The sequence below is a fragment of the Capricornis sumatraensis genome, chromosome 1 (assembly GCF_032405125.1).
Source record: "Capricornis sumatraensis isolate serow.1 chromosome 1, serow.2, whole genome shotgun sequence".
Lineage (NCBI taxonomy): Eukaryota > Metazoa > Chordata > Mammalia > Artiodactyla > Bovidae > Capricornis > Capricornis sumatraensis.
This window is the reverse complement of record NC_091069.1, coordinates 244550067-244576920: the sequence shown is the minus strand read 5'-3', so window position 1 is coordinate 244576920 and position 26854 is coordinate 244550067. Positions and strand designations below refer to the sequence as shown.

At 42.1% G+C, this 26854-nt stretch overlaps 1 protein-coding gene and 1 non-coding gene across 5 annotated transcripts in view; one reads left to right on the top strand and one right to left on the bottom strand.

Annotated features, from left to right (window-relative positions):
* NEK11 (NIMA related kinase 11) overlaps positions 1-26854 on the top strand; it is a 277295-nt gene that overhangs the window by 239045 nt on the left and 11396 nt on the right. The gene's annotated exons all lie outside the window — the stretch shown is intronic.
* Positions 19878-19981, bottom strand: LOC138093671 (U6 spliceosomal RNA). Its single transcript, XR_011146128.1, has one exon. It is a non-coding gene; the product is annotated as a U6 spliceosomal RNA (small nuclear RNA).

The window sequence follows — 26854 nt, the reverse complement described above, 5'->3', positions numbered from 1 at the left end:
CTGAGTGACTGAGCTGAACTGAACTGAGTGAACGTTGGGGTACATGTGATAGGATTGCCGGGTCATATGGTAATTTTATTCCTTTTTTTTTTTTTTTCTGAGAAATCTACATACTGTTCTCCATAGTAGTTGTATCAATTTACATTGCCACCAACTGCAAAAAGTTTCCATTTTCTCCACATCCTCTCCAGAATTTATTGTTTGTAGATTTTTTGATGATGACTATTCTGACCTGTGTGAGATCAAAACCTCATTGTGGTTTTGATTTGCATTTCTCTAATGATAAGTTTTTTAGCCATTTGTGTGTCTTCTTTGGAGAAACATCTATTTAGGTCTTCTGCCCATTTTTTTTTAAAAATTGCATTTGTTTTTATGATATTGAGCTGCATGAGCTGCTTGTATATATTTTGGGGATTAATCCTTTGTCATTTCTTCATTTGCAGTTATTTTTTCCCATTCTGAGGGTTGTCTTTTCATCTTATTTATGGTTTCCTTTGCTATGCAAAAGCTTTTAAGTTTAATTAGGTCCCATTTGTTTATTTTTGTTTTTATTTCCATTCACTCTTTCATGTTTTAATTATATTCAAATATTTATATTCTGAAGAAATGGGTAGCATTATACACACTTTTGTTGGTTTCACTTAGCAGTATATCCTGGCAATTGCTTTGTGGTATTGTATAGCATTGGAGAAGGAAATGGCAATCCACTCCAGTATTCTTGCCTGGAGAATCCCAGGGATGAGGGAGCCTGGTGGGCTGCCGTCTGTGGGGTCGCACAGAGTCGGACACAACTGAAGCCACTTAGCAGCAGTAGCAGCAGCAGTGTATAGCAATATACCTCATTCCTTGTCATAGCTTACAGTGTTTCCTTGGTGTGAAAGGACTGCTGTGCATTTATCCTGTCCCAATGGGTTTCCCAAAACTTTGCTGTTACGGATAGTTATATAATGAAGAACCTGTGCATTCAGCTTTTTTGTTTTGTTTCCTTTTTTATCTTTGAGAGAGATTTCTGTAAGTGGTATTGTCTGATCAAAAGAAAGATGCATAATATTATTTTGGTAGACATTTCCAAATGTAATTTTCATTCCTACCAGTAATGTATGAGAAAGCCTTTTCTGCAGTTTCCCCCACTTAATATTTATCAAACTTTCCTATTTTATATTACCTTTCTTTGTCTATCTTTTTTTGTAAATGTAGTCTTTCACTGTGAGGTCTATTTTACTTGCTTTTGGTATATTCTTGGAATTTAGGAAGCTGAGTTTCCATGTCTCTCAGCAAACACACTTGAGAGTCGTACAGGAAATGTCTCAAAGTCTAGATTTGGAGTAGAAGGGAAGAAGCCATGTTTGGCCTCAGGTTTCAACTAAGATTTCCAACACAGTTTATCAGAAACACTGCTTATTGTGAGTAAAATAGTGTGGTCACACACAGAAAAAAGTGCTTTTGCACTTAGCAAGTGATTTTTGTGTGATTTGTCTTAATGAGGTGAAGGGATTCATTGAGCTGTAAGTCTCTAACATGCAGGAGAAATCACCTCTCCGGGACACTGACTTTGGCGTTGTGGGATGGAGTGCAGTGATGTGGTGTCACGCTCACATGGGCACTGCTTCTCCTCTAAGGAGGCATTTAGCATGCAGTCCTTACTGAGGAATAGGAAAGGTGGTCCTCAGGGAGCTGCCCCATGCCCTGGTGTGTGGGCTGCTCCCATGGCTTACCTGTGCATGCCCCCAAAAGTGCACGCCCTTCCGATGCTCAAAACCAGCTTCTGCATTTGTGTGTGTCAGAGGCCTGTCCAGGCCAGATGGCACTAGCTGGTGTGTCAGCTGCTATGGTTGCAGAGCCTTCCTTGAGAGCCCTGGGGCTGTGAACAGTTCCCTGGCAGTTTCATTGCTGAATGCTCATGTCAGCTGTTTGGAAAGATCTTATTAAGGTCAGAGCACAGACCTGGTGGAGTGCTGTGATGAGGGCTAAAGTCAACTCTTAGGCGGCTGTAGAAGGCACGGGGAGATTCTGTAAGTAACACTAAGGTCAAACAAAATAATGGGTTCTGTCGTGGGTAGCTTCTCAGAAGTTCTTAGAATTTTTCTTTCACTTTCAATTACACTTTGACTTTGATCTGAGGAAGGTCAAACTGAAGATGAGAAGCCTACCAGCTTCATTGTTCTTCTCATTAACCTTATATATAGTTCATGGCACAGTACCAATCACAAAAATGAGGTTGGAGCGTTAAGCTAGCTAAAAGTGTTTCCAAGATGGAGTGGTATGAAGTTTGTAATATTCTCAGCTCAGGTTCTGAACTGTACCAAAGTTATAGCAACGTTTATGTGGAGGGAAGGTTGCTTCCTCTGTGCCAGGGAGTGAACACCCCATTACGTGCAGGTCTTACCACGTATCTGTAAGGGGGGCAAGACTCTCCATCTTGTAAGAAAGAGGTTAAGGAATGTTCCTACTGTCATACAGCTAGTAAATGCAAAGCTACATTTCCAATAGATGCCCGATTAATTCTAAAACCAGTGCTGGGAACGACTACCAAGGTGAGACGGTGACAGTGGGAGCGAGTAACCCAAGAGCCCAGGACCCATCAGAAACTCTTGGTTACCACAAGCCTGGCATCATGCTTTGGAACCTATTTGTTCTCATTTGGTGGTCATTAGTATGTATGTGTGTGTGCGCTCAGCCACTCAGTCGCGTCTGACTCTCTGACCTCATCGACTGTAGCCCGGCAAGCTCCTCTGTCCATGGGATTTTCTAGGCAAGAATAATGGAGTGGGTTGCCATTTCTTCCTCCACATTAGTATGGGCCAGCCCACAAAAGATGAAGAATTTGTAACCCAGGCCGCAGCTAGTGTCCAGGCTTGGTCTGCTCCTGTCGAATTCTCTGCCTATCACAGGCTTTTCTGAGCCTGTGGGTGTTTGTGTTTCAACAGCATCTTATTTCCTGAACTCAGGCTTCTCCTTGTCAAATGTAGATATTTAATACAAAGAGCTTTCTATCTGAAGCTTTCCAGGTTCTTTATGAATAAAGCTCATTCTGTCTGACTGCCTGAAATAACCTTTCAGTGGAGAAATAGAAGAAGCATTGCTTCATTTCTCCTCCACTTTTCAAATCTCACTGAAGAGGGGTTAGTTATGCCTCCAACATTCCATTTCTGTAATAAAAGGTTATTATCAGGCAGCGCTTCTGAAGGAACTGCTGATTGAAGCCAACATTTCAATTTCAAAACAACAAATAAAAGCTTGTGTGTAAGGAAGGCTCGGTGACTGGCAAACGAGGACTCCTTCCCCACAGAGCAGCCTTTCCAAATATACATGTAGGTTTAAGAGATCCTTTAAGGAGCCAGCCAGGCTTCTTCCTGCTCAGCTGCCTTGAGGTCTGCTATCAATTGATTGTGCTTTTCTTGAGGGTCTGTGAGGTGGAAGGTGTGAGGGAGAAGCCTCACACCCTAGCCAGGGAGATTGGACACCTGGGTGTGACTCACAAGACAGGGATGAATCCCAAGTGCTGCCCAAGTGGGGCCAACATCCAGGAAGTTCAGAAGAGCAGCTCATCTCCTCTGCAGGTGTGGAGAGGCCCTTGCACTGCCCAGATGGTGCCTCCTCCCTCAAGTGGACCTGTTACATCTGTTGCCTGCACCAGGAATGACTTTCCCTTCTCCATGAAGGCACGGTTCAGCCTCATAGCTGTAACCCACATGTCAGCTAGCTTTTCCTGCCCCTTGAGGGCCTGGGAAGTTCTGGTTCAAGTCCTCATCCCGTGTGGTAGTTCACACTCTTCCCGAGATAACCACAAGTCTTTGGTATTCTGAATATCTTCTTCTCTGTTGCCTCCATTCTGTGCCATGTTGGCTTAGACTGAAAATCTAGGTCCTTTATTCATTTTCCTTCACATCCTTACTCACCAAATCATCTATGAAGGCATTGGACCTTTGCTGACTATTTGAAGGCTAGTGGTAAAGGCTTCATATCACAAGGACTTATGCAACTTCAAATATTCATTAGGCATCCCTGTTGTTAAAAATGTTCTTTCACTTCCTGTTGCAGATAGACTCACTGGAAAGCAGTGAGATAACTTTTCTGGTCTGAGATGATTTTCCTGCAGAAAGCTTTCCTGGTGGGGGGTGGGTGTGGCAGCTCCCTGGATCCACACATGTCGGGGAGGGCAGGAAGCTGGGCAAAGGAATAAGCCAGGATAGGGTACCACTCAGCAAGGCCTTACCCGGGAATGGAGTATGCTGAAGCTGGGGTGGCCCTGCCTGTAACATTATTGGTGGATGGAAGGGATGCTCCCCACTGCTGGGGAACCAGACTTCACTCCTGAGAAGGGATCCTGAGGTACAGACCAGTGACCACCACACCACCCAGGCGTCCCCAATTCCACATTCCTCCCCATTTTCTGGCATCTGTTGCTTTCCTCCCTTTCTCAGGAAAAAAAACCCTTCTCAGGCCAGGGCTGTAGCCTTTCCTTTGGCTCTTGGGCTTCTGCTCAATTCTGTGTCCTCAGGATCTTATCTTAGCCCCGGAAGTCTTCTGTACCTGTTTTTTTTTTGACAACTTGTGTGTGTGTGTGTGTGTGTGGGTGTGTGTGTGTGTGTGTACCTACTGAAGTTTCCATTTGTCCTATTTCAGTAACAGTGGGTGACCTCAGAGGTAAATTGCTGAAATGAACAGAAAGTGGTTTTTAGAATCTGAACAATCTGAGTTCACAACTTGGCTCCACTTCTTACTCTGTGGTCTCAGATGAGTCCCTTTGCCTCCAGCCTCAGTTTCTGCACCTTGAAATGGGGGCATCATTAGCATGCATATCAACAGCACTCTGCTTAGTACTCAGCAGACAACCAGCAAGGGCTAGGAGCTTCCCTGCTCACACCTCCTTCCTGACCTTGCAGTTGCCCCGACTTATGAGCTGGTTTTTAACTGACTATGAAAACACTTGTTCTTTTAAGTTCTTCACAAATTTTTTTTACAGATTTGAAATCCTGCTTCCAAGCAAATGATCCTAAAGAGGCCCTTTAGCTATTGTCAACTGCAGAACATATGTCCATGGTTGCAGGGCTGCTGCTGCTACTGCTAAGTCGCTGCAGTCGTGTCCGACTCTGTGCGACCCCACAGACAGAAGCCCACCAGGCTCCCCCATCCCTGGGATTCTCCAGGCAAGAACACTGGAGTGGGTTGCCATTTCCTTCTCCAATGCATGAAAGTGAAAAGTGAAAGAGAAGTTGTTCAGTCGTGTCCGACTCTTAGTGACCCCGTGGACTACAGCCTACTGGGCTCCTCTGTCCATGGGATTTTCCAGGCAAGAGTACATGGTTGCGGGGCAGGAGGCACAAATTCAAGGACTTCTGGGGCCATGTTCGTGTTCGTGAACCAAGGCTTTTACAGTCTTCCTGGTGTCTCCTGGTTATTCTACTTTGTTTAAGTTTTTTTCTTCTTTACGCCATAAATCAAATATGTTCTGTGTCTTTGATGCCCATTAAGACCATGCATGAATTATAGTAAACTTTTATTTCTCCTAGCTGGAGGCAATCGGCATTATTTTGAAACAATTAAGCATGTTTGTGATAAAATTGAGTGAATTAACACAGCTGTTCCTCTATTATTTTGAAATATCTGCAGTTTGTTCAGTGCTAAAGATCCTAAGCACCACCAGAAACCACAGGTTAAGGAGAAAGTCTTACATTTATTGCTGTATTTGTTCAGTTTTGATACTCATCACTTTTTTCATTCAAAAGACCCCATTTATTTCAATTGGCTAGATATCAGTTTAAAACATTTGAATAGACAATGAGTTACTAATTAGACTCTTGAATGCCTTCAAAACTCTGTACATTTATGTAATCGAACTCTTTTTTTAAAAAAAGGTGTTTTTTTTTTCCAGTTTTATTGAATTAGAATTGACCTACTTTATTGTAGGTCATTATTTAGTCGCTAAGTCATGTCCTACTCTTTGTAACCCCATGGACTATGGCCTGCCAGGCTCCTCTGTCCATGGGATTTTCCACTCAAAAATACTGGAGTGAATTGCTATTTCCTTCTCCAGGGGATCTTCGCGACCCAGGAATCAAACTTGTGTCTCCTGCATTGGCAGGCAGATTCTTTACCCCTAAGCCACCAGGGAAGCTCCATAATTGACCTACATACAGCACTGTATAAATTTAAGGTGTACAGAATAATGATTTGACTTACATACATCATGCAATGATGACTATAATATGTTTAGTGAACATCCATCATTTCTTACAGATACAAAAAAGAAAAAGAAATATTCTTTTCCTGAGATGAGAATTCTTAACAACTTTCATAACAACATACAGTAGTGTTAATTATATTTCTCATGTTGTACATTACATCCCAGTACTTATGTATCTCATAACTGGTAATTTGTACCTTTTGACTGCCTTCATCCAGTTCCCTCTTCCCCCATCTTCAGTTCAGTTCAGTCGCTCAGTCGTGTCCGACTCTTTGCGACCCCATGAATCACAGCACGCCAGGCCTCCCTGTCCATCACCATCTCCCGGAGTTCACTCAAACTCACATCCATTGAGTCAGTGATGTCATCCAGCCATCTCATCCTCTGTTGTCCCTTTTTCTTCCTGCCCCCCATCCTTCCCAGCATCAGAGTCTTTTCCAATGAGTCAACTCTTCACATGAGGTCACCAAAGTACTAGAGTTTCAGCTTTATCATCATTCCTTCCAAAGAACACCCAGGGCTGATCTCCTTTAGAATGGACTGGTTGGATCTCCTTGCAGTCCAGGGGACTCTCAAGAGTCTTCTCCAACACCACAGTTCAAACGCATCAGTTCTTCAGTGCTCAGCTTTCTTCACAGTCCAACTCTCACATCCATACATGACTACTGGAAAAACCATAGCCTTGACTAGATGGACCTTTGTTGACAAAGTAATGTCTCTGCTCTTGAATATGCTATCTAGCTTGGTCATAACTTTTCTTCTACGGAGTAAGCGTCTTTTAATTTCATGGCTGCAGTCACCATCTGCAGTGATTTTGGAGCCCAAAAAAATAAAGTCTGACACTGTTTCCACTGTTTCCCCATCTACTTCCCATGAAATGATGGGACCAGATGCCATGATCTTCATTTTCTGAATGTTGAGCTTTAAGCCAACTTTTTCACTCTCCTCTTTCACTTTCATCAAGGGGCTCTTTAGCTCCTCTTCACTTTCTGCCATAAGGGTGGTGTCATCTGCATATCTGAGGTTATTGATATTTCTCCCAGCAATCTTGATTCCAGCTTGTGCTTCTTCTAGCCTAGTGTTTCTCATGATGTATTCTGCATATAAGTTAGATAAGCAGGGTGACAATATACAGTCTTGACATCTTGGATAATCACAAATCTGAACTCTTTTTCTATGAGTTTATTGAAGTATAATTGACCTGTAACATTCGGTTAGTTCCAGATGCACAGCATAGTGATTTGATATTTCTATACATTACAATATGATCACCATGATAAGTCTAGTTACCATCTGTCACCAACGTTATTACCTAGTTCCTGACTATATTACCAGTGCTGTACATTTTATCCCTGTGATTAATTTCTCTTGTAACTCAAAAGTTGTCCCTCTTAACCTCCCTCACCTATTTCACTCATTCCCCCGACCCCCTCCCACATGGCAGCCACCTGCTTATTCTCTGTATCCGTAAGTCTGTTTCTGTTTTGTTACATTTATTTACTTGTTTTTTAGATTCCACATAAAAGAGAAATTACATGTTATTTGTCTTTATTCGTCTGATTTATTTCACTTTGCATAATATCCTCAAGGAAATTCTATCCATCTTTAACAAGATTTCCTTCTTTTCTATGGCTGGGTAATGTTTCATTTTATATATATATATATATATATATATATATATATATATATATGTGGAAATGCATATAATATATGTATGTTTATATATATATGTATAAACATCTTCTTTATCTATTCATCTATCCACTGACCCTTAGGTTGCTTTCATATCTTGATTTGTAAATAATGCTGCAGTAAACATAGATGCATATATCTTTTAGAATTAGTGTTTTGTTTTCTTCAGGTAAATACTCAGTAGTAAAATTGCTAGATCATATGGTAGTTCTATTTTCAGTTTTATGAGGAACCTCATACTGCTATTTATAGTTGTAGTCCCACCGACACTGTACGAGGGATCCCTTTTCTCCACATCCTCACCAACACTTGTTATTTCTCTTTGGTAATAGCCATTTTGAGTGTGAGGTGATGTCTCATTGTGGTTTTGAATTGCATTTTCCCTGATAATTAGTGATGTTGAGCATTTTTTTCATATGTCTGTTGGCCATCTGTATGTCTTCTTTTTATTTTATTTTATTTTATTTTACTTTATAATACTGTATTGGTTTTGCCATATATCAACATGAATCTGCCACGGGTGTACACATGTTCCCAATCCTGAACCCCCCTCCCACCTCCCTCCCCATACCGTCTCTCTGGGTCATCCCAGTGCACCAGCCCCAAGCATCCTGTATCATGCATCGAACCTAGACTGGTGATTCATTTCTTATATGATATTATACATGTCTCAATGCCATTCTCCCAAATCATCCCACCCTCTCCCTCTCCCACAGAGTCCAAAAGACTGTTCTATACATCTGTGTCTCTTTTGCTGTCTCGCATACAGGGTTATCGTTACCATCTTTCTAAATTCCATATATATGCATTAGTATACTGTATTGGTGTTTTTCTTTCTGGCTTACTTCACTCTGTATAATCGGCTCCAGTTTCATCTACCTCATTAGAACTGATTCAAATGTATTCTTTTTAATGGCTGAGTATATTGTGTATATGTACCACAGCTTTCTTATCCATTCATCTGCTGATGGACATCTAGGTTGCTTCCATGTCCTGGCTGTTATAAACAGTGCTGCAATGAACATTGGGGTACACGTGTCTCTTTCAATTCTGGTTTCCTTGGTGTGTATGCCCAGCAGTGGGATTGCTGGGTCATAAGGCAGTTCTATTTCCAGTTTTTTAAGGAATCTCCACACTGTTCTCCATAGTGGCTGTACTGTATGTCTTCTTTAGAAAAATGTCTATTCAGCTTCTCTGCCCATATCTTAATCAGGTCGTTTGTTTTTTGATATTGAGTTGTGTGAGTTCTTTGTATATTTTGGATATTAAACTCTTAATAATATTATTAACCACCAGGCCCTGGTGGCTCTGATAATAAAGAATCTGCCTGCAATGCAGGAGACCTGGGTTTGATCCCTGGGCTGAAAGGATCCCTTGGAGAAAAGAATGGCTACACACTCCAGTATTCTTGCCTGGAGAATTCCATGAACATAGGAGACTAAAAGACTACAGTCTATGGGGTCACAAAGAGTTAGACAAGACTGAGTGACTAACACTTTCACTTTGGGCTTCCCTGGTGGCTCAGAAGGTAACAAATCTGCCTGTACTATGGGAGACCTGGGTTCAATCCTTGGGTCAGGAAGATCTGGAGAAAGGAATGCCTACCCACTCAAGTATCCTTGCCTGTAAAATTCCATGGACAGAAGAACCTGGTGGCCTTCAGTTCATGGCGTCATAAATAGTTGGACACGACTGAGCAACTAACACTTTCACTTTCAACCTTTTTGTATATGTGATTTGCAAATATCTTCTCCATCCAGTAGATGTCATTTTATTTTGTAGGCAGTTTCCTTCACTGTACAAAAGCTTTTTGGTTTGAGGTCATCCCATTTGACTATTTTTCCTTTTGTTTCCTTTGCCTGAGGACACAAATCCAGAAAAAAATTGCTAAGATCAATGTCAAAGAAAAACTGCCTATGTTTTCTTCTAGAAGTTTTATGATTTCAGGTCTCACATTTAAGTCTAATCCATTTGGAGTTTATTTTTGTATATAGTATGAGAATGCAGTTCAGTTTGATTCTTTCAAATTTCGCTACTGAGTTTTCCCAACACTTTTTACTGAAGAGGATGTCTTTTCTCCATTCTGTATCCTTGCCATATTTGTTGTAGATTAATTGACCATGTAAGTATAGGTTCTGGGCCCTCTATTCTACTCCATTGATCAGTGTGTCTGTTTTCATGCTAATACCATACTGTTTTGATTACTGCAACTTTGTGGGGCAGTTTGAAATCAGAGAGCATGATACTTCCAGCTTTGTCCTTTTTTCTAAAGATTGTTTTGCCTATTTGGGATCTTTTGTGTTTCCGTATACATTGTTTATATTATTTGTTCTAGTTCTATGAAAAATGCCATTGGAATGCAATAGGAATCGCACTGAATCTGTAAATTGCCTTAGGTAGTGTATTTTAATATTAATTCTTCTAATCTATGAACACAGTTATATTTTCAGCTCATCAACTAGGTCTTTCCACAGACTAATCATGCTGGACATAGGAATAGATTTTCTCAAGCACATCAGAGACTTCTCAGCCTCTGTTTTGCTGTTCTGATTTGCCATGACTTTGGAGCCCTGCTCAGTTACAGACCCAGCCTGGATGACAGCACAGGCAGGAAGCTGAGCTCATGTATTCCCGTCTCACTGTTATCAAACTGTACATTCTCATCAATATCAGGGCAGAAATGAAACTGACAAAAGAGATTTCAGAAAAGGCAGGGTGCCTTTGATTTTGCATCATCTCACAAGAGGAGAGAAGAAAGAATTATTTTCTAATGTATCTTTCAACAGCAGCATTCCAATCCCAGGAAATTATGATGTACATCACAGAGAAAAGCAGAGAACCAGCTGAGATTTGAGGAGAGTGGGGCAAGTGAGAGAAAGCAGCTTACAGAGGCATAGGTTGCTGCCCAGGCACAGGGCTCTATCTCCCTTGTCTCTTGTTCAAGTCGTTGGTCTTGGACAATTTTCCATTAGGCCATCGTCCCCTGCTGCTGCAATGCTGCCAGACTCTCTGGAACTCCACCAGGCCCCTGGATCCAGGAGCCTCAGGACAGCTTGCAATCATGCACCAGATTACCACAAGTCTCCCCAACTCTATGAGATCAGAGGACTTCTCACCACAGAAATTGAAACCTTCTTTACTTATCTTCTAATCCTGCAACTCCTACTTTGGAGCCAAGTTCCAGTCCCAGTTTATATCAAATTCTAAGAAATATGGACCTAGCCCTCAATAAGCAGTGTAAGTCCTTATTGCCTTCAGTAGCAGAAGGCAGAAGAGAGAAACGAGACACAGTCTTTGTCTTTGAAAGACTGAAATTTTACTTAAAAATTTATTCTCTAACTCTCTGTTGAAGGGATCTGAAAATCAGACTACCAGTTGACACGTATGCATATCATGTTGTGCTGATCAGACTCTAACTCCCGAGAGAAGTTTATTTAATTCATTTTTACATTAAATGAAATATGCAATAAACCTAATAAAATAATATATGTAGAAAATGAAGATCAGAGAGAAGTGAGGGGTAGTCAAAGTGTGACTGTTGTTGCTATGGCTGAGTGTGAAGTGTGGTCCTGAGCTTCTAGGAGACCAAGTCAAAACAGAGAGACATGATATGGTTACTAGTTCTCGTTAGCAAGAATGTGACTGTTACTGGTTCCTCAGGGGAGACGGAGCTTTTGTGTTTAGTTTCGTGTAGAGCATATGGAGGGATGTTACATCCTCAACCGTCTTTATGCAGGAAATGCAGATGGGAAGTTCATAGAGGTGGCTTCTTTTGGTGATGGTCTATGATGAACTAGACCACATAGTCTTCTAGGGCGTTTAACTCTATTTAAAAGTAAGACTAGAAGTACTTAGAGAAAATTTACAATCTGTTGATTTTAATTAGAATTAAATGTTTCCTTCTTGCATTTTTTTTAAATTAAAAATACGTGACCCTTGAAGAAGAGTTAAGAGCAAAACTGAAGACAGATTTTGATTTGAAGTCTCTGAGGAATAAATGACAGGGATGCCCTTGGCTGATCTGATGAGTGTGTTTCCCTACTGCCATGCATTAATTAACTGTGTTTCACTTTCTATTTTTATGGTCAACTCCTAATAAAGAAGTGTTGAAGTACAATCACTAGTTTAGATGTTCAAAGAAAAGCAGGCCACCCAACAGTAACTCAACATGGAGCCTCTTCAGACTTCAGGAAGGGATTCTGCTGGGTTGGTTTGCCCATGTTCAAGCTTTTTCCATATAAGACTTATTATATTATGTATCTGTAATAGCTGAGAAAGTCTTGACATATTAAAGCATGAAGTGTTTCTTAACACAGAACTGTCTAAAGGTCTCTCAAGTATTTGTGGAGTGTGATCAACTTTACTTTTTGGCATGTGAACAGTATGAATGAAGAAATCTGATGGCTAAATGCAGGGGTACAGAGGACAAGATAGAATGAGGACAACACATTTCTAGCTCCTTCCCTAGGATGTGGCAGTTACCCTTCTGCAGCATGACTTGTCCAGTCTGGTCTAGCTTTTTCTCCTCCTTGTATGGCATAGATTTTGCTGGTGGGCTTCTGCATGTCCCACTCTATTCTGGACTGAGATGACGTATTCTTTGTATCAGAACCCTTTAACAATTTGTAAAACTTAATTATATTAGCTGCTAATGATTGGTAAGATTCAACTTAAGTACAGTCACTATTGTCTAGTTTTTGTAATTCGTACTTCCTCTATGCATTCTGTACAATGCTAGGTGCTACTGAATTCCTCCAGCGTGCTTTTTGCTGTTTGCTTGGCCTGTAGCTTTCTGGAATATTAGGACCCTTGGTCTCTGTGAATATTTTACCTGCCATGGAATTGGGGAAAACATTTTAAAATTCACTGGTATACATTCTTTCCTAATTGAATTTTGGGGGGAAACCAAAGCAACACAAAGTTAGTCTCTGAAATTGCTACTTGGATTACTTTAAAAATTCATAAAAGAGTCATTTCCTAGTTAGGATGCAGGCTAACATTGATCTCCTGCAATCAGAAGCATGGACATGATGCTTATTATGAGACCCCATCAAACAAGAAAGGAAGACCAGGAAAGGGTCCTCATTAAACACAGCTTCCAGACAATGAGGTTTCAGTACCCCTCAAATCATACCAAGATTCTTCATAGACTAGGTTATTTGGGTATAAGACAAGTGCTCTGTAATTTGTACGTGTGTTTGTATGACACAATTTTTTGCCTAAGTGGAAGGTGGTGAGTAAACTAACTTAGAAGGTTTTTGCCAGACAGCCTGAAGAGTGTTATAAAGAAAATGCCCCTCATGTTGAGAAATGTGAGGGTGAAAGAGTGTGTTTTGAAAGGCAGATATGATTTTTGCATTTGTAAGACTTCCTTATTGCATTTGTCCATGGAAAAAAGATACGGAGATGATTTAAACAGGATGCTTTGATTCCTTGGCACAAAGATTAGGTATTCAATGAGTACATAAGGATGAGTGAGTGGATGGATGAATGAAATATAGGGACATAAACAAATGAGTTTCTTCCTTCTGGTGTCCCCAAGTCTCCAGAAGATCACTCACTCATCTATAATAATCCCTTGGGTGGACTGTGATTAGACTTAAGGAAAATGGGCTTTAAGGGCAGTTTTCAGACAACCAGAGGTCTGTTTTCTCTGGATAGCATGTAGGGCTGAAGTAAGGAGAAGGGCTTTCATGTGAGGCTTGCTACGAGGTGTTCATAGGAGAGAGTGGGGCCTCAAAGATGACTTCTCAGGACTAGATGGGGAGAAATTTCACAGACAAATTCACTGATGAACATCTTGCTATTACATTCTAAACATTATATTGTTTTTAATTTTTAACTTTTACTTTGTATATGACACATATTCTTTCAAACTTAAAAGTGAAAAGCAATGTCAGAGGCTCTGGCATATTTGCACCTTTTGAGTGTCAACTGCAGCAGGATGTTTCTTGGCTGCTTCTGCACATCAGTAGAAGGGAGTACAGTCTGTATTATCTGCAGGAAAAAAATGATGAATACAGAAAATACAGGAGTTGTGTAACAACATAATGGGGCATCTCAAGCAGTTTGTATCTTCCAAACTGTGCTTGAGAATGATGTTTCATTTCTTTAAGCTGCTTTTGTCAGCACCCCTGATGGAATGTCTGTAAACATTGACAGCCCAGCCATTGCATCTAGCTCCACAGCCTGAGGACCACAGAGCTTCTTCCTATACCAAGGTTGGAGGGAAGGAAATACCACTAGCCCTGTTAACTACTTTCCTCCTTCCACAAATTCTGCTGTGTACAATGGGGTTCTGGGGATCCCTCAAGCTCTGTTTACATGTGTTGGGAACTGTGTCAGCCCTGGAAATTTGGCTGGAACTTCCAGATCAACTCTGTGACTTACCTGCTCTGTAGTTTTGAGTGACTTGCTGAGTTTTCTGAGCCTCCCTTTCCTGCTTCATAAAATGGGAAAGATAATGTTGCCTACTCTCATTTGTTTCTTATGACTTTTGACCTAAATTTGATCAAGCACGTGGAAGCCCACTGTTGCTCTCCAAGTTGTTAGCTGAATAGTGATGAGTAAATCCTGTTTAGGAGCATGCATGCAAAAACAGAAGTATTAAAGAATGTGCCAAGGTGGCAGATGTTTGTCACTTAGAAGGAACACTGGAGACCAGAATGAAAAGCACAGTGCATGCAAATCAGTAAGGTCCAGGGATAGATGCACTGGAGAAGAGGAGAACGCAGCAACAGTTGTAAGTTCAGTTCAGTTAAACCACTGGCCAATTCAATGAATGCCCACAAAGACCAGAGAGGCTTTAAACTTACTTTTTATTTTAAAGAACTGGCTGGTTAATCTTAGGAAAATACTAACCTGTCATAATATGATAACCAGGTCACTGTCACCCAAGGAGTTATGAGTTTTGCCTGTAAAATTGTAATCACCTGAGAAAAGGCTCTTAAAGCCTAAAATTGAGTGGGGAGAGAGGGAGTCAGACGGGGCTTTGTGATTGCCCTGAGAAGGAGACCTGGGTATAAGCTCTGACTTTTTGCCATCAAACAGCTCTATGACCTTGAGCCACAGCTTTGCCTCTTTGAGATTTAACCTCATCATCTGTGAATGTGGATAACAATGCCTGTTATTACCTGAGGTAATTAGGTCCAGGGCTTGGGACACAGGAGAAGGGTTAATTGTAGTCATGTCTGTGTCCAGCATCCAGGGTCTCCTCCCCCACCCCACATCAGCAGCACCTCCTGCCACACTGATGCCTGTGTCCAGCCACTGTCTAATACTAGATGCTGACTGGAATGGACTGTGTGGGCATGTGCCATCTCCAGACTGTGAAAACTGAAACGGTTCTCATGCCATCAAGACAATGTAGCATCTCTGTAACCTGTTGATATTTAGTCTGGAGGACATGCAGTATAGCTTTGAGCTCACTCTGCAGATGACAGGAATGTCCTCTAAGCCTCAGCCTGTGGACAGAGCAGACCTAGAATGCAGGGATCCTGAGGACTGATCCAGGCAATTTCCGGGTAGTGTGGGATCCGGGCAGGTATGGGCTGCAGGGATCCTTCCTCTGAAGAATCTGCTATAGCCTGCCACTGTCTCTCTAGAAGACACTGAATATTTTTCAAATGAATGTTCGGCCAACTCAGCCTATAACTGTAGCTTCTACATCTGTAACAAGCACCACAAACTCAAGTTGATTCCTTCCAACCTCGACTAGGGGCAAAGGTGATTCAGCCAAGAGTCTCAGGATCCCTATGGTGCTCATGCGTGCCTGTTCCAGGATGGTTCAAATAGGAAGACAAAAAATGAGAGGCAAGAGAAATAGACAAGATTCAGGAGTTATTTCCAGTCCTCACTGTCGTAGACAAAGCAACGCACCTGACATCTTTCACGCAGTGTTTCCCTGTGTGCAATCTTGCTGCGTTAAAGCAGCATGAACGAAAGGTTCTTGGGAACTTGCCTGAGCAAGACTCGTGCAGCACATGACTGCCTCCTGCAAAAACAGGAGTGTTTGTTCCGGTCAGAGTGTTGCCTCCTGGGCTGACAGCTGAACAAGCAGCACTTTAGCATTATGCTTTTCCTAAAAGTAAATGAATTACTGGGAATTTTCCCACTCATTTAAAACTATTTCAAATCAAGGCGCATTTTCTTTTTAGTCCACTGTATAGGGAAATAAATGTCAACTGCAACCCCAACATTGCTGGCATTTATTCTGCTAACGACATCGAATTCTCTTCATCTAACCACATGAACAGAGGAGCCTGGCTGGCTACAGTCCTTGGGGTCATAAAGAGTTGGACATGACTTGGCAACTAAAACAACAAACCACACCTGGTGTCCTGGTTGTGGCTCTCCAGATTCCTCTCTGGAAATCCCTCTCATTGCTTTAACTTCTCACTGAAGAAATGGCGAAAAACTGTGTATGGTGTGGTGTGTGGGTGTATGTTCATGAGTGTGTAAACCTGCTTGTGAGTGTGTATACACTGAGGAAGTTGTTGTAGAATTCTGTAATTACCACCTCACAGCCTATTCATTCCCATTTCCTGTTAGAACGTGGGTAGCAGTGGATGGAGGTGGAAGATCACAGAACAACTTTTTCTTGTGCTCATCTCTGATGCCTTGGTAAGGGCCAGGTAGCTTGACCTACAGCTGATTTAATATCAAATCACACAACAGATCACATAAGGACATCTTCTGTGTTCAGAGAACACATCTTGGGAAGGACCCCTGCCCAGCCTCTCTGCCAGCTTGTCCATAGGTAGGGCCTGTTGAGAGAAGGTACACACCAGTTGCTCTAGTGGAGGGAGTGTAATACTGAGTTGTTAACCATGTATTAGGGAGCCAAGAAGACACAGGGGATACTGGAATATCTCAGAGTAGCAAGTGCAGGAAATGGTTGCCCCCAAGGTTGGAAGAGTAGGAGGAAGAGCTTGGGATATGAAAACTCAGAAGCCTGGAGGAGGGGCCCTGAGCACAGAGACTCAGACATTCAGGGGGGGACTGCTGGGTCACTCACGCTAATAGCTCTGAGCTTGCAGAGGGGCCCCGTAGTGTGGAGCCCAGGTTGCAAAAAGAGAGTGCCAGCTTCTTGCGCTGGGGTCTCTGAGGGTTTACAGGAAAGTTGGACAGGTTGGAGAAACCAGAAGTGAATTCACTGGCTGCTGGTGAATTCACTGGAGTGGGTCAGCCTGACATTCACAGGGATGGGAGGGAAGTCCTCCGGCTCACCTGTCTCCCTCTGGCACCCCCTTCTGGCAGAGCCTAGTAGAAAGCTGCTGGCAAAGGGAAAATATGGTCAGCAGAGACATGGGCTCAGCATCCCAGTGCAAGTAGGAAAGAGTGGGTTTGAAACAGAGGCAATAGTTTTGGTACTGGTGCAGCCTGCCAGCACACCCATGACAAAGGTGTCCTTGGAGCAGACCAGGGTTATGCACTTCTTGTTCCTCGATGAAACCTGAGCCGTTCCTTCAGCATCCTTGGTGGAAAAGGGTCTTGACATTCAATGGTCCTGAAACAAGCCTTTCTCTAAGCTCCCATTTCATATTTCTTTTAAATCATCCATATAAATGCATAAAGATCTGTATGGCTTTTGATGTGTTTATATATAAAGATAACTCTCAAAGAGTTGTCTGTTTTCTTTTGTACACTAGGTAGATAATTGTTTTGTGGTTGTTATAAACATAGAGTTTATACATCCTAATTTCTTGAAAAAGGAAAGAAACATTATGCCTCTCTGATTTTCTACTCAAAACTTTTTAATGCAAATGAAATCATGAATCAAGCATAAAACAACCCAATTGCTAACCATCATATATTTTAATGATCCTTAATTAAAGCAAAATTTAAAGTGAATAACAAGCGTATTAGAAATTTTTCTCATGGATCCTTAATTTGTGTCTATTACTCAGAAAGCTGACTCTGAGTATCCGCCAGGCTTTAGAAGAATATACCATTCACTTACACAGAACCTATTTCTTAGATACAAATACTTTTCTGAGTATAAATAAACACAGAGGATACACTGAACAGCTTCATCAGGTGACAAAGTTCTTAAGACTTGTGCTTGTTCAAGTCTTGTTCTCTTGATTATGTTTTGAAAAGGAGAGCAAGCATTAGCTAGTTTCCCTAAGGCTTCAAACCAGAGCTCTTGTTTGTATTGTGTGTGTGTGTGTGTGTGTGTGTCCTCAGGTATCATCTGGGCTCCCTATCCTTGCGCAGAAGCTGAGAGAGGTAACAGCTAGCCCTCCAGCATCACGCATTGTCTGCTTGGATCAGGGAGGTGAAGAATGTTCCTGTCAACTGCAGCTTGTGAATTTTTGAAGTTAGCATTTAAACTCCTCTTGATCTACAAGGATTGATGGCAAGGGAACAATCACACAGGAAGACTTAAATATAGCAGTGTCCTGGTTCCTACACATAGGTTAGCACCCTTAGCTTTGCCGAATGTAACACTTCAGGAGATATCTTGGTGGGATATGGGGAGGTTGCAGAGAAGCTTGCAAGTAGCCCAATCCAGGGGAAGCTGCAGCGCTGTAAGGCCGCATGTTAATTCTGGGCCTTCGGGCAGTAGTCGTACCGTGTTCATCTCACCTCATAAAGAAAGTAACAGGCAGGGCCTCTGTCCCTCCAGCTGCAGGCTGTGGGCAGACTGAACCAAAGGCAAGTGATTGTTGCTTAAACCCTGCACAGAGTCAGCGACATCAGGTATTCTTCGAATCAAGGAAATACTGAAGGACTCTGTGTGACAGAAGTTATTACTGACTTCTGGAGATGAAGCAAATAGAATATGATCGGATTTAAAGGTAAGGGTTCCTGTAGGAGTGGGGGAAGTAAGCATAGGTTTCATGCAGCATTTGCTTGGCCCCCTTGCTGCGATGGGCCCGACTGGAGCTGGTGGACGAAATAGCAGTGACAGGCTGAGCCTGCCGTCTCTTTGTCACCTTGTAGCACTTGCAGGGGCGCTCCTGACTCTAACAGTAATGCTCACCCCCTCCCCACTGGTTGCTGCTGCTGCGCCTGTGGTTTCTGGCAATAGGCTTTGTCAACTAAGTGCTGTTCCTCAAAGTGTGATCCCAGACCAGTTGCATAAGTGTCACTTGCAAGCCCATTAGAAATGCAGAACCTCAGGTCTCACCCTAGACATGCAGAATCAGAATCTGCATCTTAACAAGGATCCTCCCTGAATCCTTTCTGTGCCCAGGAAAATGAGATACATCCAAATTGTCCCTCCCAGCTTGCCCATACTGCAGATTTATTTCTATGTACTGTATTCCCCATAACAGTCTGCTCCCAAGTTTCATTCCTGCTTTCTCAAGATACATTTGACATGCAATGTTGTTAAGGTTAAGGTGTATACTAGGTTAATTAAACTGGTAGGTCATGAGTTCAGTGTGGCTCTCACGCTATTGCGGCCGACATCAGCAAGCCAAAATCTAAATTTGTATATGCCTCAAGGTTACGAAATTGAAACTCAACGACAGCTGAGCACAAACCACCCATCAGGCTTGAGGCTGAAGCCGATCATCAATCATTTCCTCACTTTGCTTTCACCTTTTCTCTAGAGGGTCTCTCCTTGAGCTCCCGTCAGTGGAGGGCCTTTACCACTTGTAATTTAACACCACTCCATTCAAATCTATTTTTGCTCAATAAACTCTTAAATTTTTTAATATGCCTCAGTTCGTCTTTTAACATGTACAGTGTGATGGTTTGTACATCATGATTTAACACAATTACCACAATAAGATTAAGCTTCCCAGATAGTGCAAGTGGTGAAGAACCCGCCGGCCAGTGCAGGAGATGTAAGAGACACGGGTTCAATCCCTGGGTCAGGAAGATTCCTGGAGCAGGAAATGGCAATCCTTGCCTGGAGAATCCTATGGACAGAGGAGCCTGGCAGGCTACCGTCCATTCGGTCACAAAGAGTTGGACACAACTGAAGTGACTTAGCCCAGCACACCACAATAAGGTTAGTGAGCACATCGTCACATCACAGTTACTGTAACATATGGAATACTTCACGGAATTGTATATCATCCTCAAACAGGGGCCACGCTGACCTCCTCTGTATGGGTCCAGTTTCAGCATCTGTCCTGCCAGAGGGAGCAGCCTGCTCCAGCTAAGCCCGTTCCCTGTTTTCTTCTAATTCTCTAACAGGAACATGACCTTCACTCTAATTTCCTGCATGTCTCTCCTCCCGTAACATGGTGGGAAGGAAGAAAGGAAGGGCAGGAGGGAGGGAAGAAAGGAAGAAAGATGGAGGGAAAGGAGAGAAGGAGAAGGAAAGAAGGAAGAAAAACAAGGCAAGAAGGAGGGAAGGCAGAGTGGGAAGGGAGTAGGGGAGGAAGGAGGGAGACCCAGTTTTCATGGCACTGTGCATTGCTGGAGCTCATGAACTCTGAAATACACCCATGCAAATATATCCCATCCATTATTTCTATTTTAAATGAAGAGGTGCCCTTATGCAGTGTTCAAGACAGCGTTCATTGGTGTACCAATTTGGAGCGCGATTTACCAATGTCTATTGGAGTTCTTAAAAAGAACATTTTCTTTGATCCAGCAGTATCAGAATTTATCCCATAGATATAATTGCATAAATGCACAGAAATATATGTCAAAAGTGTATGTCACAGGACTATTTAATAGCAAAAGGCTAGAAATAGCTGAAAGTATCAATACAAGTTGTTTTGAAAAAAGCAGTGCATGTCTCTGCAATGGAATAGTATCCCAGCACAAAAAATGAACTGAGGAAGTTTTGCATTTGCTTCTGTGGCAAGCTCTCTAGATAATGTTGTTAGCTGAGAAAAAGAAGGTGCCAGACAATACGCATATTACCCCATCTATGTGTGATTTTAGTGTGTGTGCACATGCTCAGTCCCTTCAGTCATGTCCGACTCTGTGCAACCTCATGGACTGTAGCCCGCCAGGCTCCTCTGTGCGTGGGATTCTGTAGCCCACCAGGCTCCTCTGTGCATGGGATTCTCCAGGCAAGAATACTGGAGTGGGGTGACATGCCCTCCTCCAAGGAATCTTCTTGACCCAGGGATTAAACCTGCATCTCCTCCATCTCCTGCATTGCAGGTGGACTCTTTACTGCTGAGCCCAGGGAAGCTTGTGTACATTTATAAAACACAATTAATAACTTATTGTATTTATATCCAAAGGAACTCTATAGCCATTACAAACACTGCTTTGGCAGAATTTTTAATACTTGGGACATCTTTGTAATGTGATGCTAAGTTTAAAGGGTTTTTTTAAGTTTAAAACAAAAGCAGGACATGTGTCATGATTTTTCTCCCCTTCCTTCCTTGAACATTTTCCAACGTTGTTAAATATTCCAAAAGAATATTTTCCTACTCTTGGATTTTTAAGTTGTTTTCAGTTTTTCCAACTTGTACGTAACATTTTTTTTTAACCAAATGCTGTTTTTGAATTTCAAAGCCTTTCTGAAGATAAATGTAATTACTTGTTCATAGGTTATAATATTTTGTTATAATTATTGGCTCATAGGATATGGCCCTTGATATTTATTGCTAAATTAGTTTCCATAATCCACAAAGATTTTTAATGTAATATTTTCAACTTTTGTTAATGTGATTAGTTACTAAAAGCCATCATTTGTTCTACAAATGTTAAATTTTGCCATATAGCAGTTATTGACACCTACTGTCTGCCAAGCTGCCTTGAAGACACTGGGCACATCATCACAATTAAGGCATGGTCTCTACCTTCGAGTCAGAGCTTCCCAGGTGGCGCTAGTGGTAAAGAACCTGCCTGCCAATGCAGGAGAGGCAAGAGACATGGGCCGGGGAGATTCCCCTGGAGAAGAACATGGCACCCCACTCCAGTTTTGCCTAGAGACAGAGGAGCCTGACAGGTATGGTCCATAGGGTCACAAAGAGTCACACAGTTGAAGCAACTTAGCATGCACTCCTTACCTTCAAGTCAAAGTGTGACCCTTGGACCAGCACACTTGAATACATAATTAGAACATGATGCAGTTTGGCCTATCATAGAATTATGCCCACCATGCCATGGAATACAGCAGGCGCCGAAGAATTGATGCTTTTGAACTGTGGTGTTGGAGAAGACTCCTGAAAGTCCCTTGGACTGCAAGGAGATCCAACCAGTCCATTCTAAAGGAGATCAGCCCTGGGTGTTCTTTGGAAGGAATGATGCTAAACTGAAACTCCAGTACTTTGGCCACCTCATGCGAAGAATTGACTCATTGGAAAAGACTGTGATGCTGGGAGGGGTTGGGGGCAGGAGGAAAAGGGAAGAGATGGCTGGATGGCATCACCGACTTGATGGACGTGAGTCTGAGTGAACTCCGGGGGTTGGTGATGGACAGGGAGGCCTGGCGTGCTGTGATTCATGGGGTCGCAAAGACTCGGACACGACTGAGCAACTGAACTGAACTGAAGGTGTGACTGTGACAATTAACCAAGAAAGGGAAGAGATTCTTACCCTTCACTTTGACTTCACTCCTCTCCTTTCATTCTAACTAAAGAGTGATGCTGATGTAGGGAAGGGGGAATGTTTTCTTTTCTTACTCCTATCAGAGTTCAAATATTAACTATACCTGACTGTAGAAAGAAAGTAGAAAAGAAACTTACTCCAGTTTGTGTGTCAACTATCTATATTTCTGTGTCACCATTTATATATTTCACAGATTCAGAAGGTTATAAGCCTCCTTCAAGGACACATTCATCCTAAATCTGTAACCAAACTTCACCTTCCCACAGCCCATGTTCCCCTGCCTGCTTAGAATAGAAAGATGGTGGTCTAATCTTCAAAGCACTTGCCCAACTTCCAAAAAATATCCCCAAATAAAAGAAACAACTCAGGACTTCTGTGGTGGCTCAGTGGTAAAAAATCCACGAGCCAAAGCAGGAGACATGAGTTCAATCCCTGATCCAAGAACATCCTACATGCCTCAGAGCAACTAAACCCATGTGCCACAACACTTGAGTCTGTGCTCTAGAGCCCAGGAACTGCAACTACTGAGTCCACTCACTCTAGAACCCATGCTCTGCAACAAGAGAAGCCACCAAAATGAGAAGCCCAAGCATTGCAACTAGAGAGGAGGACCCACTTGCTACAACTAGAGAAAAACCCAAGCAGCAAAGAAACCCAGCACAGACAAAAATAAATAAATTAATTAAAAAAAATTTTTTAAGAGAATCAGCCTCCACAAATAGCACTGTCAAACCTCTGAATATTTCTTATGTCAAGAAAATCTTAATTGAAACATCCTAACTAGTTTGACTAAATGAAATTGCCAATATTTAACTTTTTTAACCTGTAAAACTGGCAGTTTCACATAGTTCAATTAATTGTGCAATTAATTCTTTCTGTTTCTTCCCAAGACACTACTGATTATACACATCTAGTATATTTTAGAACTAATCAAAACTTCATTTCACACCAAATGATTTCTGCTATATCTGTCCCAGATAAAAAGAAAAGGTGGGAAAACTATTAACATAGGTTTATGCTTGCTTGTTACTTCTTAGATCATCAGTAAGATAAAACTGGAATAGAATATTTCCCAAATTGAAGGGAGAGAGGTTTCCTGCTTATTTAAGCAGAGGGGCTTCTAGCCGATGCAGAATTAGGAGTCAGGCAAACATGGGCAAGCAAACCCAGCAAACTACCAAACAGACTATAGTTTCTAGTCTCCAACCCAAACAAGGCTGGTGTCCTCCTCTTAAGACAAACACGATGCTGAGAGTGTGTTATGAATCCAAGATTATTACTAATGTAAAGCTGCACATCTGAGATTTAGGGAGAAGGAGAGAGAGAAGAGATGAGAGAGAGTCAGCCTGAAATTGATGAAGACTCCCATCAATGGAAGCATTACTCTTATCAGATTTAAACTCATACTGTAAGAAATTTAAGTTCAGTAATTCTGTGGAGGGTGTGGTATGGGAAATGATGTCTCAGAGCTTAGAAAGCTGGCCTGATCCCATAAAAACATCAGAATTTTCTTCAAAACTTCATCATAGTTTGAAATGCTTTATGGAGTCCTCCTATTCAAAATGTAATCCATAGCTCCAGCCCATGTTCTCAGACTCTAAAGCGCACATGAATCACTTGGAGTCTTCTGAAAGAAAAAATCTGATCCGGTAGGTCTGGGTGGGCCCTGAAAGCCTGCATTTCCAACCAGCTCCAGTGAAGGGTGATGCTGCAGGCGGGATCCTGCTTCCAGGGAAAAGTACCCTTCTGACAGCCTTGGTTCCTCTTCCTAAATTGACCATCTCCTCCTGCGGGTCACACACGGAGCGCTGAAGTCAAGAGGCACCGGTCTCCCTCAGTGGCCTTGCTCTCTCTTCTTTCAAATCTTCCTGCCTATAAAACAGGGGCTATCAAGCTTAGCTGAGGATAAAATCTTTGACTTTCCCAGTAGGAGGAAATTTGGAGACGATCCTAATTCAATCCTTTCCCTCTGCCCCCCAGCCCATCTGTATCTTAAAGCCAGAGCCTGAGATCTTGCGGACAGAGTTTGCAGCCATCCCATCGGACCTGGGAGCACTCTGCAAAATAAGGGCCTCTTGCAGATAGTTTCAAATAAGTGAAAGTAACTATAAAAGCCATTGCTCAAAATTACTTACAAACCTCACTGTAATGAAGGCTCTCCTCCTTTGGGGTTAGGGCAGAAGACAAGAAACCCAGTGTTTCCTGGCAGGAGGCTATAAGGGAATCCCTCCCACCTGTCCCTTTCCACAGCAGGTGAAAGCACAGGGCAAAATTGGTCTGCCCCCACCTGTCAAGAGCAGGTGTCAGCTTCAGTTATTGTTTTGCAAATTCATTTCAGTCCTTTATTGGTTCTCAGCAGAGAATGAGGTGTGATTCCCTGATCTCAGCTGTTTTTCCTCGGGCCTGTGGCACATTGGCATTCCTGGGCTCATCTCCTCCCTCCTTTCCTCTCTGGAATGCATGTCTCGTTGATGGTAAATATACTGTGATAAACCAATCTGTAGTCATCAAGGGAGGGGTACAATAAAGGTGACGAGTGAACATGTTGAGCTACAAAGTGATGAAAATCATGTTTTATTCATGGGGAACTATTTTAATTGGGACATAAAATGATGCAAATCAAATGTAACTATGTATGTCTTGGAGTGGGGGAGGGGTAGAGGGGGAGTCAGGACTGAAAGGAGATGTTCTCATCTAAAGAGTCTGCTCTCTTTTGTCCTTTGTAGTTGCTATAGCACCGTTTTGAAGTCCAGTAGGTCCCCTTGTCATTAAGGTCCTCAATGACAATTTAGCCAGTAAATTTCACATCACATGTAGGCAACCATATACTTTATTATCCAAACCAGGACCCTTTTGACAATGGAACGGGCGCCACTGGTGACTGTGCTTCTATGTCAGGCAGGCACTGAGACCGTCTCAGGTTAACCAAGACACAGCCCTTCTCACTATGGGCAGTTTCTGCCCTGGACCCAATAACTTTCTGGCACTGAGATGTGAATCTGTCTCAGAAAAATTGCACCAGACAGAAATCAAACAGGTGAGGAACTTTACTCAAGACTACTGCGATAAGGGAGACAGACTGACCTCTGCTTGAGTACAACAGGGATGGCTGGGGATGTGTAGCCAGTGAGCAGGAAGGAAGTCAGTGGACAGAAGATTGCCAAGGGGACTTGCTTAGGTATGAAGGGCATGGGAATCCTTGCTAAACTGGGCCCAGTGGGACAGAGGCTGCAGCTGAGGACAAGGCCTCCTTGAGCAGAAGATGGACACAGAGAAGGCTAACTAAAGTTTAATCAAGGAGAGAGTTCTTACAGAATCTAATCAAATAAAAGGCAGCTTTTAAAATTCATTCTTCTCCAAGGAAACCTGTAGTTTCCCAACTATAACAACTTACTCTTGTTCTGAGGAATTCTCCCAAATATATTTATGTTCTAATTTCTTTTTCTTTGTGATTTCTTTTCATTTTCCTTTGCAAATCCAATTATTCTTGTGTTTGATTAGAAAATCTGTTTAATCTCCTGCTCTTTGCTTTGACTCCAGCAAAGCTAGGATGAAACTGACTTTTGAAAAATTAAGAAAGTGGCTTGAATTGACCAAGAGAAGCACAGTCGTAATTCAGCCAGGAAGGACTTCACCAAGTGGTCCACATCTCATGGTGCCCTGTCTACTGGAGATTTGTTTATTTTATGTTTATCTCCCATGTATGTCCATCTTCGCAGAGGCCAGTATAGAGTCCATTCTTGAAGCTCAGTGCTCACCACTGGAGAGGCCCCTCCCCCATCCTGGAGTCACTTTCCTCACCTGTAAAATGAAGGCATTTGATTAGATGACTCCTTGTTACTTTGCAGGACTTTTTAAAAGTTCTGTAATTCTATCCCTCTCTAGATTGTATTTTCTTATAAAATATCCATCTTGGATCCATTCTAAAAGATAGGATATGAATGATGGTAAGTCATTCTGAAAATAATTACATTATGTAGGAACTGTCTCTGAAAGGCTTGGTTTTGCACACACACACACACACACACACACACACACACACACATATATATATTGTAGTTTGAAGTAAAAACAATCCAAAAAGGGTTTTCACAAATGTTCCCAGCAGCTTTGTTAGTGAAAGTGGTAGTGAAAGGGTGGGGGTAGTAGAAACAACCTGAAATGTACTTCATCAGGATAACAAATTCAGAATAGTCATGGGCTGGCACAAACAGAAAATCAGCACGCTCTGGCAGCACAGGGGGCAAATATCAACAATTTTAGCAAAAAAAGGCAAGAAAAAACCCAAGTATGATACCACTTATTGGAAGTGTAAAAACATACAAAACAGCCCTACTTATTTTTGAGGGGTACATACTTACATATGTAATAAAAGTATTTTTTTAAATGCTTGTTTATGATAAAACACCAGATTCAGAATAGTGGTTACCTCTGGGGATTGGGAAGGGATTATAATTAGTGAGAGAATTCAGAGCTTCAGCTTCATTTGCTAAAGCTTGA